Below are 19,676 nucleotides of genomic sequence, written 5' to 3'. Positions count from 1 at the left end.
ATGTATATAGAGGGGCTTGTAGGTATTTCTGTAGGTATGTGAATATAAAGAACAGAGTCTCTATACCCTCTATACCTTTGTGTAGCAGTCGTGGCCGAGCGGTTAAGGCGTCTGACTAGAAATCAGATTCCCTCTGGGAGCGTAGGTTCGAATCCTACCGACTGCGAAGTGTCATTTTTTTACAACTCTTAAGGCAATAAAATTATTTTTTGTATAAATGATATAAATACTTAGTATGCTTTTATGTTGATAAAGTAATTTGATTATCTAAGAGAAAAAACAATAATGATTGAATGGTGTTGGAAAGTAATAAAAGGCACGGGAAATGCATTTAAACATCCGCCAGAAACCTTTTTTGCCCAAACCTTGGGTTGAGCACTCAGATCTAGACCCCTTTATAGACCCCATGCATTTGTATGGGAATATGTGGCAAATGCGCCGCATTTATAATTCTTTTTAAGTATATATTTTTAATTTTTTACCATTTTCATTGGCTTTGACATGCATTGAGCTACCCAGAAGCAAAAGTAATTAGTGAAAATATTTTGGTTTGTGAAAAAAAAATTTTTTATTCTTTATTTTGCCACATTTCGAAGAAGGTTGATGACAAAAAGTTAATTACAATGACATTTATTGTGAAATATGAAATGATATTTATTTATGCACTCTCTTGATATACGGGACCTTTGCATACAATACATATACACAAGACTTTCGCCAAAGCTTTTCGCCTCCTTGTACACAAAGACGAGAATTTCTCTTTGCTGTGAGTGCATCGGCTCCGGTTGATGGGTTGACTACAATATTTCCTGGTATAGTAATTGGTTAGTTTAAAAATGATTCTATAGTCAAACGAGTAATGGATTATTTATACGATTTGCGATGTTCGACCAATGTGTTCAAAAAAGTCGTCAAAGAATGTTGTGTCGCATTACTTTTTCTGAGCCCATCAACTTTTTCGCAAGTACAAAACTCCAGTCAAACCTGAAGTACCCAACCGAAGGTGTAACTTTTTTCGTCCTGTTCGAGAATCCTTTTTAACAGTTTATGTTCATAAATCGATAGAAAATTAAATTTAAGGAAACTAACTGCAAGCTCAAGTCATTAGCTATAATAGAAATCTGTTAAATTCACGTCCAAAGTCGAAAAAGGTCTGCCCAGACCAGGTTACCCAACGGAGGGTTAAACTAAAATACAGAGTTACATCGATTTCATATGCTTTTGTTTATTAGTTGCATAAAAAGCTTATGAGATTATTTTGATTTCATTAGAAATCCCCAACCCCTACAATACTTTGTTATAATTTTCCATTTTTGTAGACAGTGTTGCAAATCTTCTTAAATCAATTTCTTCCCCCTTAGGAAACTGATTGAACTAACACGGTACCAGATTAGGAGAATAAGGTGGATCTTATATTGAAATGCTTTAATTATTAGAAGCTTCTTGACAGACAAAGCAGTGCAAGCCCGCTCATTGGACCAAGTGAATGAAGAGGTGGTCTATACTATAGAAAAGCAGTTAAACATGCGTTATGCTCCAATCAATATGGGGCAGACAGATCTATGCTAATTAATTTAGCTGCCTTCACTCAAGATTATTTGGATATCTTTCAAAGGGATATCTTTCTAATATGGATAACTGCCCAACTTAATAAAATACTCTGTGTCGTTCGACTCGTTAATGTATCGTCATTCTCTTTAGTTGCTTTCTCTGGACACTAGGGTAGCGACCTATGTCCGTTACTATTTGTGATCTTCATTAAGATATGCACTCCTTTTGTTTCAAGTATAATTTTTTGCTATACCCGGATGATCTGAAAATCTGTTATACAATTAAAGGTTCAGGTGATTCATCCATTCTCCAGCGTAGGTTAAGTAACTGATATGGTTGGTGTGTGCGCAATGGTTGGTTCATCGAAATAAATTCCTCACTATACTTCTTATGCGAACGTTTTCAATATAGTTCAAGCATCTTACTACATCTAAAATACCTGGGTGTATATTTTGACTCATAGCTCAACTTCACCACTGTCATCAAACCACCACATTTGCTAAAAAGTCCTGGTCCTGACAAAGAAAATACGTGTTTCTTTGTCCAAAATTAACTTTATTCATCTACGTAATTTCCATCAATAACAACGCAATCATTCCAGCGCTGCTCTCACATTTCAATACTACCTTTGTATAGGGCTTTTCAGTAAGAGCGCTTCAACTTTTGAACTTTTTTGAATAAAACACAAACGGTTTGACTTTTTTAACTAATTTTTTGAAGTGAAAACTTCTTTAGAATCGTTGGGAGTGATTTGAGACTCGATGAAACGAAAAAGCGACATCAAAAAGAAGAAGAAAAAAGATATACGTATATATATGTATGTATAGAAAATGCTTCATTACCAGGCACACAGAAGGATGGCATAAGCAAATTTAAATTTGTGAAATTATATATGTATGTATATATGCGGATATATGAATATATGTTGTGTGTATGTACATATGTGCCTCGCCACAGCAAAACATACGGTAAAATTTCTCAAGAAATCCAGCGCGCATTCATAGGCACAGCGCACATTCATAGGCACAGCATTGCATGTACAGTAGGGCGGGTCGATTTAAAAATCGCTCATTGCTCTATGAAAATCGTATTCTAGGGATCAAAATAAGAAATTTTGCCGAAGGAACCATACCTCTAAAACGAATTCTGATGTCCCCCAATTTCAAAATATAACCATTTTTGGCCTTTACATGAAAAAATCAGCTAAAGGGCTATGTTTTTTTCTTTATTTTTATTTATTTATAATATTATCTATTTTTTCTCTTAAGAAATTTATTTAGTCAGAACATATGTAAATGAATGAATGTGAGTTATAGAAAAGAAACTAAAAAGTTCGACCCATATTGGGGGACATCAGAAATCGTTTTAGAGGTATGGTTCCTTCGGCAAAATTTCTTATTCTGATCCCTAGAATATGATTTTCACAGAGCAATGGGCGATTTTTTTGCCTTCCCACAAATCGACCCGGCCTAATGTACAGTAACCTTGAACAGGCAGCTGCGGTTGTCGAGCATTTAGAAACATATATTTACATACATATATGGGTGCAAACATATTTACGGAGCTGCGGGCACTCGACTTGACAAAAATTTAATATTGGCAAATAATTCTACGCGAAATATTCCAATATTGACTATTTTCGAATTGTCGAGAAAATTAGCATATGGGCGGCTCGTTTTATGAATGAAAGTACTTGCTCTTAGAACTATGAGCTCGAATTTATAAATCAATTTTTTGATGATGAGTTTTTGTTGCACAGTACAATAGTTGAAACTGTTCGGCGCCGCCGCGACTGTTCAGCGCTATGGCAACTAGGATGATGGCTGCTACGCCTGCGCCTATTAATGCATTTTGTTCTTGTAGTCGCTAGGCATAGCATTTTAGCTTTGGACGACATACGCATTTACAGGAATAAAGTGAGTGGCCTGTGTGTGCGGTTGTATGTAGATGCATATGTGTATATTAATAAGCATTGTTTTGCTGGAAGTTCAGAACACAAATATGTATGTACGTACATAGGCTAGGCCATAGTATAGCATACATACATATGTATGAATAAAAAATTCAAACCAAGCGTCCTACGAATGTTTGCGTGTATGTTAGTACGTCTGTGTATTATACGCGTTACGACGCTCATAATAGCAACCGCGTGTGCTGTATTGCGTCCGTATTTTTATATTCGTAAATATTTTCATTTCTAAATATTTACCGCAATTATTATTTTAACGTAAATTTTGCATTGAGCACAGCGGTTCCTTTAATTGATTTTCTCAATACAACATACAATTTAAAAATGTGTAACAATCGAACTGAATCGACAACACGATCAAAAACAACAATTGACGCGGTATTTCAAAGATATGTTGACAACATCGAAACCAAAGCATTTGTATCATATTTTAGCTATCATAAGCCACTCGTATCATTTGTTGAAATTGAAAACATTGAGGATGAATAACAATAAAATGAAGAAAATAAAATATGAACTTTATAGCAATATTATAATGAACCTATAATTATCCCGCTCCTAATGCTGCTTTCGTCTCATTCTCTCTCAGTTTGTTTTACGGAAGGTTTCACTTCTATCGCGTCTAACCGTTAGACTGGTGTTTTTTTTTTATTATCGAGTTTGAAAATATATGTACATTTAAGTATGAAATTCGATTTCTTTTGCATGACCACCGCGTGCACGTTTTACGAAGTCCAATCGTTGAACCCAATTTTCGACCACTCTTTTGTATAAATCGGCCGAAATTCCAGCAATTTCGCGTTCAATATTGTCTCTGAGCTCACAAATCGTCGCCGGCTTGTTACTGTAGACCAATGACTTCACATAACCCCAAAACGGGGCGGCTTGTTAAATGGACCGTAAAATGGCCGTAATGCTCTTAAAGTAGCAGCAACAGAACGATTATTTTCATAAAAAATTTGCACCATTTGCAATCGTTGCTCAAGTGTGTAGCGTTCCATGATGAAATGTATACTAATGAAGTTTACAAATGACAAGCGAAAAATAAAAAATATTGCGTCGTTCGCCCTCCCTATCAGAAAAAAGTTGAAGCGCACCTATTGAACAACCCGATTAGAACGATTTATCTTTTGCCTCCAAATAGGTCTCAGCTTCAGCGAGAACCTCTTCATTCGAGCGAAATATCTTACCGGCGAGCATTTTTTTAGGTATGTAAACAATTGAATTTCAATTCAGGATAAGTTCCTTTTTGCCATTCGTTTGATTGGCTTAGAATCATCAAGACGTTCTTGTTTTTGGTCAACAAAGAGCAAACGCGGCTCCCACTTTGAACAGAGCTTCCCCATAGTCAAAAGCTCATGTAATAAAAAGCCAACACGTTTTTTTCATTTCTTTACAATGTCAGCTTATTCACGCAACTTCACTTTTCGATCGTTCAAAATGATTTTGTGGATTGTTTGGATGTTTTCTGATGCTACCGTCTCATCTCCACTGCGTTGTGTATCATTGGTGTCTCTACGATCACCTTTGAAGTCAGAAAACCATTGTTTTATTGTTGTTTCTGATGGCCTTTTTAAGCCATTGCTTGGCTTGAACGGCATTTTTTCCCATCAAAAAGCAGTGTAAAATTAAAACACGAAATTCTTTTTAATTCATTGCTTTGAAAATAACAAAAGTAGCGTCACTCTTAGCACAATAACTCACGAACTACTTATAATGGATAGGATATCATGAAATTTTGACAGCTCTATTTTTAAAGTTAGTACTAACGGAAAAAGAAGTGAATGTAATAAAACTAGTGCCATTTATGTGATAGATTCGGGATTTTCATTGCGTTGTTTCGTACCTATTTTAATGGCCACATGAATATTTCCTTCTTATTCCTGTTGTCACTAGTTTAAGTTTTAAAGGATTCTCGAATTATTATTTATATTTTTATGTTAATCTATGAAATGAAAACCACATACAATGCAATATCTTACTATTAATTTAAAACCTTTCGTTTTCCGTATGAACCTTGGGGGTACCTATTTTAGTGACAATATGTGTATATACGAGTATAGTAACCACGAAAGACTTAATAACATAAAAAATGGAAAAAAGTATATATGTATAAGTTAATCTCTCACCAGATTAAAACTTTAAAAAAAATATTTTTTAGGTGCTCATAGGCACATCTTTACTTTATTGAGTCTAAAACGAACTAACTTAAATTTGACAATTTGTTCTTAACCTAAGCTTGCGGCGGAAATGTTGTCACATGCATCAAACATGTGCCATACCTGTTTCCCACGATTTCTGACTTTGGGTGATATGACACCCAAAGTTAGCAGACATAGCGTCAGCAGAAATTACCTCGCGCGTGTGAACGTCAACTATAGCTTTTGTGGTATTAACTCTTCCCCCTTTAGGCTCAACAGTGTCCTCACTGTTGTGATGCGAGGTACTGGGAATGTCTCCTTTATTATTTTTTGTTCGTATGTTTATCTTACAGTTCCTTCTGTTGGAGTATGTTTTATAGGATAGTAGACCAATAATTATGGCAAGGATGATGAAATTAGTGGTTAGACTTGCACCGTATTTGTGCTTGATGCCTCTCAACTCTTGGGTATTAGTAATTTGTAATTCTTTCAACATCTGTAAGGACAAGGCTTCCTCGAAGACATTTGTTGCATTTGAAATTTGTGCTATTGCAGGTAAAGGTTTAGCGGCTGATAGTTGTTTGCTCTTAAATGTTTGATTTTGTACCATGATAGTGGAGTTACTATGGTGAATTAGGAAGGTTCCTTGTAGTGACACGGATCTATTATCGATAGTTAATTCTCCGCTGTGATCATTCAGTAAAAGAATATTGGATGTGATTTCTTCAATCGTCGGCAAATGTTGATTGTTCGTAGTGATGCATGTCGAAGGCAAGCTTTTTATTAGATTAGGGATACAACTAGAGCTAGTTATATTAACAAAATTTGATGTTTTACAAATTGATATTTCATTTAAGGTTTACAATCCTTTTTAATTCCTAATATTTCATTTTCGCACAATATTATATTTTCAAATTCCAACTTAATACTAACATTTTTGATTTTTACAGGTTTTAATAACAATTTTTTGCAACTATTTTTTTCTGTTAATGGCAACAATACAATGTACAACAAAGTTGACTGGTTTCAAGCTATTTTTACTTCGCTAAATTCCAAGGCTTCTATTAAGTTTACAAAAGGCATCTTTTGTTCTTCAAAAATATTTTTAGTACTGTTAATTTCAAAATTTGATAAAATAAAGGAATTGATAATACCTGCTTTGGCCCACTGTATTGAGTAATCTATCTGAACCAATTCCTCTTTAATTATCTTAAGTTTGTGTTCTAAATTTCGGATAACCTCTTTTTTTGCTATTTCACTTGACTGGACTGTGTTTAAAAGGGTATTTGTTATTTTTGAAATTTCGTTTAATCGATTAAGGGTTAGCCTATTTATTATAACTTGCTTGTCGTTGTTGTTCAATAAATTGTTTGTCGGATCGGATATTAATTGGAAATCGTCGTGGTCTGGTGTGCCTGCTAGCCATTTCCAGGCAGTCCTAAGGATGTTCAATGATCGTTTTCGTCTCGGTTTCAGTCCACTAAGGATGTTTTTAAGCAGTTCTATGTCATGGTTGAGAAAGGGGTAACTGTAATCCTTCTGGGTCACGTAATTTTTGATTGTAGCTTCTATCTCCAGGATCGCATTTTCATATTGGTCAAGGCTAATTGTATGTATGAGTTTAAATGTACCGGTTTGTAGTAAGGTAATTCCCTTATCGATTGCGATTATTTGGGAATTGCTGTAGTCCAATATTTGGGTTTCGCAGAGGCATGTCGTCATTAGTTTAAGGAGGAGTGCAAGTCCTATAAGGATTGTCATGTTGTTTCCTGTGAATAAAAGTAATTCTTATCAACCAGGAGTGGGTTAATTTCCTTCTTTCCTAGTTACATGTTTCTATCTAGTTTCTTATTAATCCTTTATGTACTATTCTTCCTGAGTTTGTAGTAACTGTGCTATTTTTATTTTCCGCTACAATTTCCTCTGTATAACGACAAGAGAGTTTATTTCCAATTCTTTTATTTGTCTTAACGAATATCAAATCACCTACATTATAATTTTTGTACGGTTTTCTTTTTTTGTTGTGATAATTTAGATCATTATCTTGCTTGTTTTTGAGCCTCTGAATGTTCTTTTGCTTTTCGGCTTCGATTTGGAGAGGGCCAGACATTACACGTCGTCCGAAAAATAGTTCTACAGGTTTTTGGTTCGTGGTAGAGTGAATTGAATAATTGTACTTCCAAATAGATTTGTCGAGAAGATCTGAAAAGGATGAGTGAACCTTTTCTGCCTTCAGACAACGCATTATTTCTGATAAAGTGCTGTGGAATCGTTCGATTTGGCCGTTTACTGTACTGATATAAGGTGGACATTTGAATATTTCTATATTTAATTGATCTTCTAAGAGATGCGTTATCGAGGCTGATCCTAATGATTTTTCGTTGTCAATAACTATTTTTTCCGGTATCCCGAAACACATCAATAATCTTCTAAGAGGTTCTTTAATATGTTGCGTAGCTCTTGATTTAACTAATTTAACCTGCGCATATTTAGAAAACTTGTCTATTGCGGTCAGTATTACTCTGTCATTTGTAAAGTAAATGTCTAAATGTACTATCTGTCCGGGGTATTGCGGAATTGGTGTCGGTTGAATAATTGGTTTTGGAGGGTGTCTTTCATATTTTTGAGTTTTACAAATTTTACATTGTTTTACTATGGAGTCTATTTTTGCTTGCATTTTAAGAAAGTAGTAGGATCGTAGAAGCTGTTGTTTATTTTCGCGTGAGCTGCGATGTGCTCGTTTGTGTTCATTTAGGATCTCATTCTCTTGCTGAGCTTCATCTGTCAAGTCAGTTAAAAACCTGCGCGTGAATCTGATTTTATAATTACTGAAGTGTAAAGAGTAAATTTCTTGTATTTTGCCAAGAGTGGGTTCGTCTGTGCTTAAGCCATTTACGACTGATGGATTTAAATATCGTTTTAATATTTCAATAAGTTTCTCTTGAGAGTAATCAATTTCAGTTATATTATGTCTGTGATATGTGGGGAAAATTATATTGAATCGATAAGAAGAAATTACATCGGCATTTAAAAATATTTGATTTTTAAATGTATTTGTAGGTGCTTCCGTTATGGGTATTAGGTTATGATTGGAACTTTCATCACTATGTATAGTTGCTGTCAGTGTATTTATTTGGGGCGGCCGTGAAAGTGCATCAGCAACCACATTTGCCTTTCCTGGTTTATATTGGAGTTCGTAATCATATTCCTCCAGGATGGCTTTCCACCTTTTCATTTTGTTGTTGTTATTCTTAGTACTAAGTGCGTACGTCAGTGGTTGGTGGTCAGTAAATATCTTAATTTTGGTTGATCCCTAAAGGAAGTTTCGTAAGTTGTTTAAGGCCCAGATAATGGCCAACATTTCCTTCTCGTTCGTTGCGTAATGTTCTTCTGACTTGCTTAGGGTTCGTGAAATGAATGCAATGGGTTTATCATTTTGCGAGAGTACTGCTCCGACTGCATAGTCAGACGCATCTGTTGTTAGTTGGAATTCCTTTGAATAGTCGGGGTGTATGAGCATCACCTCATTTGCAGTGAGAGACAATTTTATGTTGTTAAAGGCATCTATTGCTTTTTCGTCCAGAGATATGAGTGTTTTTTTCGAAATGTTTTTGGGCACACGGCCATCCTCCCCTCTTAAAAGGACTGTAAGGGGTTTTGCCAGCTTCGCGTAGTCTTTGATAAAGCGGCGATAGTACCCTGAAAGTCCCAGAAAGGAACGAAGATCTTTTAACGTTCGGGGTTCTGGAAAGTTCATTATTGCTTCGGTTTTCTTCGGATTTGTTTTGAGGCCTTTCTCGGAGATAATGAATCCTAAAAACTCAACCTCGGTTTTTAGAAATTCGCTCTTATCTAATTGTATTTTTAGGTTGGCTTCCTCTAGAGTCTCGAAAATAATTTTAATGTCATTGAAATGAGTTTCTAGGTCTTTACTGAAGATAATGATATCATCTATGTAAACATAGCATCGCTTACCGATATGATCCCTGAGAATGTCATCGAGGGCCCTTTGAAATATTGAGGGGGCATTTTTCAGCCCAAAAGGCAATCGAGTAAACTCATACTTGCCGTTGTTAATAGAAAATGCTGTTTCCGATGCCGATTCTTTAAGTGGAATTTGATGAAATCCGCTCTTTAAATCGATTGTTGAAAAGTATTTGTTTTTGCCAAGTTGTGACAATACATCATTTATCTCAGGAATGGGATATTTGTCGGGCACCGTCACTAGATTCAACTTCCTATAGTCAACTACCATTCGATATTTCTTTTCTCCCGATGCGTCCAATTTCTTGGGTACGACCCATACGGGGGCATTATAGGGCGATCTAGATTGTCGAATGATTCCATCACGTAAGTATTCTTTAATTTGTTTTTCTACTTGCTCTTTTAAGCACATTGGGTAGGGATAACTTTTGGAATAAACTGGTCTGTATGTTGTAGTGCGAATCTCGCCTTTTACTGTGGTAGTAAAAGTTAATTTTTCTTCGTCTTAAAATCATTCACTAAGTCTTGCAGTTTCGCTTTTTGAATTTTATTTAAATGTTCTGTTCTAATATTGATAAGATTTACGTCTTGTGAGGATTGTTGTTTCAATTTAATTTTTAATTTGTTGCCTATTGACATGTAGTTATCCTTTGCGTGTATTACGGCGTCTAATTCTTTTAATGAATCATTCCCTATAATAGCGTGAAATGATTTTAATGTTGGTAGCAAAAAAAATTTTACGGTGGTGTTTTCCAATCCGAAAACATTTGCAAAAGTATGATGTGTGATAGATATATTTCCTCCTACAGAGGTTGCGAAGAATGGGTTCTTATTTTTAGCAGGTTTTTTTGCAAACTGGGGCTGCACATAATTTTTATTAGACCCAGTGTCTATTAGTATTTTCATTAACTCTCCATTACTTGTTTTGCAATCTATGTAAGGCAATGAAGAGTTATTCATCCTAAAAAATGAATATCTGTAAAATCAATATTTTTTGAGGAGTCGCATTCTGTTGAATAGTTCTCTTCAGGATTTTCGGAAGGATAAATATAGTCGTGTAAGAATTCATCGTTGACCATAGCGTTTTCATAGTCTTGGGTTTCTGTGTTGAAATTACGCTGCCTTTTGTCTGTGAAAAGCTGTGTGGATGCTGGTCTTTTTCTTATATAATTATTATTTTGCGACGGTCGATTCATATAATTTACGTTACGTGTTTGCGCGCTTTGGTCTATTTCCATTTGCTCTGGTTTTTTTGTGGCTTAGGCTCAGAAGGACGAGGAGGTGGTACAGGATTATTTCTAAAATTATTAGGACTGTAGTGATAATTATATCCGAAACCAGGGTTTGCGGCAGTATAAGGATTTCTTGGAGGCTGTGGGAGATTTGCTAATTCTGGATAAAAATTTCGGGTTCCTCTATTATTTGGATTGATACGATTAATAGGATTCCTAGGGGGAATTACAGGATGATTTTGATGAGGGTTTTGAAGATTTTTTGTTAGTCCATGAGCGTAATTTGTCCTGAAATATTGATTTTCTAATTTCAGACAAAGATGTAAGGCTTGAGGGAGATCAGCTGGCTCTCTCATTCCTAGCAACTTGGGTAAATCTCCGTTCAAACCACAAATAAATGTATCGAGAGCTTTATTTCTATATGTTTGGGTCATGATGCATAGTGTTTCGTGACCCATGTCCATACAGGATATCTTATTTAAAATTAGGGATAAATGTGAGTAAACATTTTGGTAGAATTGTTCTGTGGTCAACTGTCCTTGAAGAAGTGAATTCATTTGGTACTCAAGTGTACCGAGGTCTCTTTGATCCGCACAGTGGAGGGTGAGACACTTGCAAATTGCCTTCCAATTTAAAGGCGTATTATAAGATTCTAGAGCTGCGTCCGCTTGACCTGTGATTTTATTACGAATTACGCTTAAAATACCGAAGTATTTTGGGCTACCGCAGATGGGCTCGTAAATCTGCATTAGTCTTTCTACACTCTTTTTCCAAGAGCTAAATTCCTTTGGTTCGCCAGAGAATTCTCGAAGGCTTCGAACCACGTCGGGAATTTTGTCTAGTTCCCCTATATTGTTTGAGTTGGTCATGGTAATTGTCTGATCAACTTCTATTGTTGGGGTTTGCCTTTGTCCTAATCTAGCCTCAACTAATCTATTCACTAATTCTGCAATTTGGGTACTCATTTCCCTTGGCATTTCTGTATTTGGTTGTAATTGACCAGTCAATACAGGTGGCCTAATTATGTTATTATTTGTAGCCATTTTATGCTATTTTTTTCTTTTATTTTTGAAGTAAAAAAGAGAGAGAAAAAAATATTTATCTTGTTTTTTTTTCTTCTTCCCGAAATTAGGGTATCGTTAAAATTGCAGCAAGAATTTTTCGATTTAAGGATTGTTTTATGTCCAACTTTATTGTATTTTGTTTTTATTATCCTATTAATTAAATAAATTTTAACGTTCTTGTTTAAACAAAGTTACACTTAATTATTTTCACAAATTTTAGTTTTTGTTTTATTCTTTTGGTTTTTTTAACAATTTTGCGTTATATTATTATTAAATTATTCTCACAAACTTTTATTTTTTTTAATTCTTATTTCTAGTTTCTTACTCTTAATCCCTCGCTGCTCCTGGCGGAGTTGTCCTTTTTGAGCGTTTTATTTCGTTCTACTGGGGGTCCTGGACAGGAGACGACGTTGCGAGGTTGCCTGCGGACGGACACAACAGGCTTGGTTCGTTCCGGTTAATTTTTTGGCGGGATATCCTTGTAGCTCGGCGACTTCTCTTTCTTTATGTTTGTTTTTCGCGGGCTGGCTTAATTTGTATAAGTTTTGTGCGTACGGTACGGTGGCTTATTTTCGCGAACTGACCGAAATAAACTTAAATTTTTATTTTTTTCGCACTGGTACTCTGCTCCTTTTAGGCAATTGACCAAAACTTTTAATTACTTTTTCCGCACTTTAACCGAAACACGTTGGGCGCCAGTTAATCTCTCACCAGATTAAAACTTTAAACAAAATATTTTTTAGGTGCTCATAGGCACATCTTTACTTTATTGAGTCTAAAACGAACTAACTTAAATTTGATAATTTGTTCTTAACCTAAGCTTGCGGCGGAAATGTTGTCACATGCATCAAACATGTGCCATACCTGTTTCCCACGATTTCTGACTTTGGGTGATATGACACCCAAAGTTAGCAGACATAGCGTCAGCAGAAATTACCTCGCGCGTGTGAACGTCAACTATAGCTTTTGTGGTATTAACTTATATTTTTTTAATATATGCTCATTTTTAAGTGTATGCATATATATACATACATACATATGTATACCAGCAAAATATTTCATAATGAAAATATATAAGTATTTTTTTGGAACTGTAATGTTGTTTGTATAAGCAAGTGTGGAAAAGATATAGCTACTGTTCCCGCCGCTCTACATGACTTCTGCATAATTCTGAAATCAATTAAAAATCAAAAGGTATCGGTGATAAGTTGGTTAAAATAAAGTTATTTAAGTAGTCGACTGGGAAATTCCTGAAAAAACTAGCGTATCATTTACTGTGTTACGTTTTCTGTTGTAAATCAATTCTATCTAAACGAAAGTTGCGTAGCGAAAATAATGGTTAGGTAATAAATTAAATATTTCATGTATCGCAAATTATATTATTGATTATACGGTACGTACAAATATTAAAATATTGCATTTAAAATGTTATAACAAACCAACTGGCAGTCGTGGCCGAGCGGTTAAGGCGTCTGACTAGAAATCAGATTCCCTCTGGGAGCGTAGGTTCGAATCCTACCGACTGCGAGGAATTAATACAATTTTTTGTTCATAAAACTTAAATATAAATGTAAACATAAAGGTATAAGAAGAAATATTAATAATTGAAACATAGTAATTTAGAACAGGACCAACATGAGATACATACATACATACAATACAATACATACATACATGTGGAAGCGAAGCGTCCATAACTCAGACTCTGCCCGTCTTTTAGAATTCAACAATTGCAGTTTTTAAAGTCATTAGACTGTTATTTGTATATCATTTTTTGAAATAACTGAAAAAAAAATAACTGAAAAGCAAGGGGAAATTCTTATCTTATAATTATATTAACTGATGTTCATTTCTGGTTCAAAGGGTGTGTGATTTAGAAACAATTAATATTTTTGAAATTAACTTAATCCTCACGAGACTCTCAATAATTCATTACATCACGAAAAAAAATTAAGTATTAAAGTAAGATAAAGATTCTCACTTTTTTACACATTTGCAGGCGGCTGCAGCCAAAATATTGGTATTTTCACTATTTTCAGAATAATTATTTTAAAAAGAAAAAAGTTTTATGCGATTTTAAGCAGAACAGATGTAATTTTTTTGCTAAAATGTAAGCTTTATTGAAAATCACTTATCAATTCACTTCTGAAAAAATGTTTAAGAATTTTACTTTTTCCACTTTTGATTACTTTTACTAATTTCAAAAAAATTTTTTTTAATTCGTCAGTCAACAAACTAAAACAAACAAAGCAGTAAACATACTAATAAACTGTTTCGATTAATTGTCAAATTACACGGAAAAAATATATTTTTAAATCCAGTCAACGGAGCTCTTCATAGTACTTTGAAAATAATTATATCAGTAACACATAATTAGCTCCAATTACAAAATATATCTGCTTGTAATGGAATTGAAAGAAAAAAGATTATACTTGAAAAGATAATTGAAAGAAATTGAAAAAGTAATCGATTCTTTTGCTGCAGACTAAAGAAACCTTTTACTAATTACCCGTCGCAGCCAAATGTTAGTGCGTGACTACCATTCGGGAATGCATAGGTTCGAATTTCTGTGTATGAAAGAGCAAAATGATAGAAACAAGTTTTTCTAATAGCGTTCGTCCCTCAGCAGGCAATGCAAACCTCCGAGCGTGATTCTGCCATGAAAAAGATTTGCATAAACTGTTGGGACCTCCAATTTTGGGGCAACATCAAGAGCACACCACAAACAATTTGTGCAATTTGAATTTGATAGTGTTTTCATACTCAAAGTAATCTCTACGGCCCAGCTCAAACAGTAATGTTTACTTTTTTTCTCGCATTTTCTTTATTATCTCTTATTATATTACCTCTAAGTCTTTCATAGCCTGCATCAAATGTGCAATATTTGGTTCCATAAGAAACAAAAACATCTCATTTATTTTTTTGGGGTTTGAAAATGTATGCATACGCTCTAGCCAATCAAAGCTTCAGCAACATATGGACTTCGTTTTGACTACAATAATCCCTTTTTAGCAAACAGTTTTTAAGCAGATCCCACTATAAAAAATTATTTGAAAATACAAGTAAGCACATATTTTCCAATGGAATTTATGGATGTAAGGCTAAGCACGTAGAAGGGTCGTTTCAAAAATCCGGGCATAGTCAGAGAGATGACCTACTAGCGCATTTTGAAGCTATATTGAGTTAGCAGCATCTCTTGAAAGAATACACACCAGCCAGATCGGTCTATTACTTTGTGTTTAGTATTGTGGAAGTCGTTGCAACGCAACTCGTTTCACATCTTCCCTATTCACTAGACTTGGCTCCCTCGGACTACTTGGACCTCGGAAAAAGATTTTATTCAAACAAGGAAGTGATTGCAGAAACGAGTGACTATTTTTCAGACTTTGAAAAATGCTATTATTTGGAAAGGATCAAGGATTATTAGCATAAAAGGAGGCTATGTCGAAAAATAAAATACTCCAAGCAATTAAATAGTTTTTAGCTTTGCACGCACTTTTCAAACGACCCTCGTTGCAGTTATAAAAGGTCAGCCTTTTAACGATAGCGTAGAAAACCAATAAGTTTTGAAAAGAAATTTTTGCGAAAAACCTTGAGAACCCTTTTAATTATAGATTAAATTAAATTTATTATCGGTTCTCAATAAAATGTTACTAAACTTATCTTACTTACTTACTTAGGTGGCCATAACAACCCGTTACCGAGTTACGGCCGACCTCACTAGCTCTCTCCAGGCGCCTCTGCTCCGCGCGCGCCTTCTCCAATTCTGTACACCAAGCGAGCATAGGGTTTCCTCCACCTGGTCTTTCCACCGGAGCAATGGTCTTCCTCTGCGTAGGCTCCCGTGGACTTCGCCCTCGAACACCTTCTTTGCTGAGCTTCTTCATCCATACGCACGACATGCCCTAGCCAACGCAGGCGTTGGATGGCGATGCGTTGAACAACGTCAATGTCGGCGTAGAGCTCATACAGCTCGTGGTTCATTCTTGCACGGTAGTCTTCGCCAGCGCGCACAGGACCGAAGATCTTACGAAGAACTTTTCTCTCGAACACCCCAAGAGCGGCTGCATCGCTTTGTGCCACTACCCATGCCTCTGCGCCATAAAGCAACACGGGTATGATGAGCGTCTTGTAAATTGTCAGTTTGGTCATGCGAGAGTGGGCTCGACTACTCAATTTCTTACTTAGCCCATAGCAACACCTATTAGCAAGAGTGAATTTTCGTTTGATCTCCAGGCTGATATCGTTGTTGTTGTTAACGGCGGTGCCCAGATAAATACATTCTGGCACAATTTCCAAGGAATAGTTGTCCGCAATGACGTGCGTTCCTACACGCTGTGTGTTCCGTTCGTTTTCCCCTCGTTCACCGCCAGACCCACTCGTGATGATTCCTTTTCGATAGCAGAAAACGCAGCGGTGACATCTCGCTGACAGCGGCCGATAATGTCTATATCATCGGCGAACGCAAGGAGCTGGACACATTTGTAGAAAATAGTGTAATTACGATGCACACCTGCTTTTCGGACCACCCCTTCCATCACGAAGTTGAAGAGGTTGCATGACAGTGGATCGCCTTGTCTGAAACCTCGAACGGTACTGAATGGCTCGGAGAGGTTATTTCCTACCTTGACGGAGCTGGTTGTGTTGCTCAACGTCATTCTGCAAAGCCGTATGAGCTTCTTCTCTTTTCGGGCTATCGAACGCAGCTTTATAGTCGACAAAGAGATGATGGGTGTCGACTTGCTTTTCATGGGTCTTTTCCAGGATTTGGCGTAATGTGAAAATCTGGTCGGTGGTGGACTTACCACTTCTGAAGCCGCACTGATAAGGCCCGATCAGTGTGTTGGCAAACGGCTTAAGTCTTCCACATAGCGCGCTAGACAGGACCTTGTAAGCGATGGTTAGAAGACTGATGCTCCGGTAGTTGGTGCAGATCGTCGGGTCACCCTTCTTCAGTGCAGGACAAAGAACACTGAGATTCCAACCATCGGGCATGCTTTCTGCTAGCCATATTTTGCAGATGAGCTGATGCATGCTCCCTATCAGCACATCGCCGCCAGTGTTGAACAATTCAGCGGGCAAGCCGTCAGCGCCAGCCGCTTTGTTATTCTTGAGCCGCTGAATGGCAACTCTGACTTCGGCATGACTAGGTGGGGGAACGTACGTATCGGGTCATCGTCTGCTGGGACGAAATTGTGTGCGTCATCGCCAGCAAGTGAATTGAAGAAGTGTTCCCTTCATATGCCCAGTGTGGACTGTGTATCCATAACCAGATTTCCGTTTTTATCTCTGCAGGCTGATGCTCCGGTCCTGAAACCTTGTGTCAGACGCTTGACTTGTTGATAGAATTTTCGAGCATCATTCCTGCCCCTGTACTCCTCTAGCAGCTCACGCTCACGCTTCTCCTGTTCTCGTTTCTTGCGTCTGAAGAGGCGCCTCTCTTCCGATCTCTTTTCCCTGTAGTTATCTCGCACGGCCCGCGTTGCAGCTGACGGCAGAGTTCTTTTGCAAGCTGCGTTCTTCGCTGCAGTAGCTTCGCGACACTCTTCGTCGTACCATTGGTTTCGTTTAGGTGGGCGTTGGAACCCAATGGTTTTCTCAGCGGCAGCTCGCATAGAGCGGGATATATCTGCTCAAAGTCCGCCTGCGCCTCCAGGTAGAGAATCGTGGAGGAGCAACTCCGAGAGGTGAGCGGAATAAGTTTCGGCAGTCCGTTGTGATAGCAGCTTAGCGACGTCTAGCTTTCGTTGCGTAGTGGGGCGCATGTTTTTCGCATTGCATAACTGCGTGCGTATCTTGGGTGCGACAAGATAGTGGTCAGAGTCGATGTTCACCCCACGGAACGTTCGCACATCCTGCACACATGAAGCATGCCTTCCGTCGATCACAACATGATCAATTTGGTTGCGTTCTTTGATCAGGGGACAGCCAGGTGGCCTTATGGATGTTGAGGTGTTGGAATCTGGTGCTACTAACTACTATGTTTCGCGCCGCAGCGAAGGCGATCAGCCTTAGACCATTGTTCGATGAGGTCTCGTGGAGGGTGAACTGACCGACAGTGGGATCGAAAACAGATTCTCGCCCAACCTTTGCGTTGAAGTCCCCGAGTACGATCTTCACGTCGTGGGCTGGGCAGCGATCATATACTTGCTCGAGTTTCGCATAGAAATTGTCTTTGATGGCATCGTCCTTTTCCTTCGTTGGGGCGTGCGCGCAAATCAGGCTTATGTTGAATAACCGTGCCTTGATACGCATTGTGGCTAGCTTACAACAAATCCGCATCCTAATTCGCGCCGCTCCGCATGGCAGCTGTAGTAGATAGCGCAACCTGCTTGCTTAGAGCAGCCTTGTCCTGCCCATCTTATCTCCTGGATGGCGGTGATATCAGCCTTCATTTTTTCGAGGGCTTCCGCCAACTGGATAGAGGCACCTTCCCTATTTAGGGTTCGGGCATTCGAGGTGCATATCCGTAAATCGTAGTCCGGTTTTCGTTTGCGAAGGTCGTGAACGTTGAGGGGCTCATTATCCGAGGCTATTTCAGTCTTCACTGGGAGAACATTTGTCTCACACATTTGTTCACTGCCCGGCGGGGGCTCAGCAGCTATCCAGGATGCCCAAGGAAAAGACAGGATCAAATCCAGGGGGCTGTGTGTCGACTTGGATAAAGGAAGTGACAAGGATAGAGCCCTGGAGTTTGCCATGTTAAACCCAGTCAAGGCCGTTGCCTTGTATAGGCTGGGCCATGTAAAATTTGCTTTTTGAATCGACTATAAAAAAAAAACTAATCAATATTTTTTCAATATTTTTTTTATATTGAAAATTGAACTTTGTTATTTATGAATAAAAAATAATATCGTTCAAATGACTGCCACAACTGGCTTTACAGTAGGCCATTCGATTAATCCAATTTTTAAACACATTTTCGATTGTTTGGGCTCCAATTTCATGAATGACAACTTCGATTTCGTGTTTTAAAGCATCAATCGTCTCTGGATGGTTCGCATAGCATATGTCCTTAACGGCTCCCCACAAAAAATAGTCCAACGGGCTTAAATCACAGCTCCGAGGCGGCCAATTGCTATCGGAATTTCAGCTGATTATTCGGTTTTCAAAAACGGTAGCCAAAAGTTCGAGTGTAACTGTGGCAGTGTGACAAGTTGCACCGTCCTGTTGAAACCAAATGTCGTCCATGTCATCCTCAATTTTTGGAAACAAAAACCCGTTGAGCATGTCACGGTAACGCTCACCATTTACTGTAACCGCGGCTCCTCGCTCATTTTCGAAAAAAAATGCCCCGATGATGCCGCCAGACCAAAAACCGCTCCAAACAGTGACTCGTTGTGGATGCATTTGCTTCTCTACAGTAACGTGTGATTTTCTGAGCCTCAAATCCAACAACTTTGCTTATTGACGTAGCCACCGATGTGAAAATCAGAAAAGAAGAAGAAGACTCACCACTTTGGAAATAGGTTTTCAATATTTCCCAATTTCATAAATGTCAAACCTTTAAGTAAATTATGAACACATTTGACATGTCAATTGTGTTACCATTCTCAAAAAAATAGGTGGTTCAAAAAGCAAATGCTATATGGCCCACCCTGTATTGCTAAGTCCCATACATCCCACATACTAAACTTATCACATTATTTTTTTCTAATTTTATTCATACGCATCCCGTTGTGATATATAGCCAGCCGCCTTTTTATATTATTTCTTATTATTGCCTTTTAAAATT

At 37.4% G+C, this 19,676-nt stretch overlaps 1 protein-coding gene and 2 non-coding genes across 3 annotated transcripts in view; all 3 read left to right on the top strand.

The window, feature by feature from the left end:
* Nucleotides 1-19,676, top strand: part of LOC128860937 (tyrosine-protein phosphatase vhp-1) — a 146,305-nt gene that overhangs the window by 50,975 nt on the left and 75,654 nt on the right. The gene's annotated exons all lie outside the window — the stretch shown is intronic.
* Trnas-aga (transfer RNA serine (anticodon AGA)) lies at nucleotides 85-166 on the top strand. Its single transcript has one exon. It is a non-coding gene; the product is annotated as a tRNA-Ser (tRNA).
* On the top strand, nucleotides 13,387-13,468 carry Trnas-aga (transfer RNA serine (anticodon AGA)). The gene has a single exon. It is a non-coding gene; the product is annotated as a tRNA-Ser (tRNA).

Source organism: Anastrepha ludens, chromosome 4, assembly GCF_028408465.1.
Source record: "Anastrepha ludens isolate Willacy chromosome 4, idAnaLude1.1, whole genome shotgun sequence".
NCBI classification, from domain to species: Eukaryota; Metazoa; Arthropoda; class Insecta; order Diptera; family Tephritidae; genus Anastrepha; species Anastrepha ludens.
The sequence above is the reverse complement of the archived record's forward strand: the minus strand, read 5'-3'. Positions and strand labels throughout refer to the sequence as shown.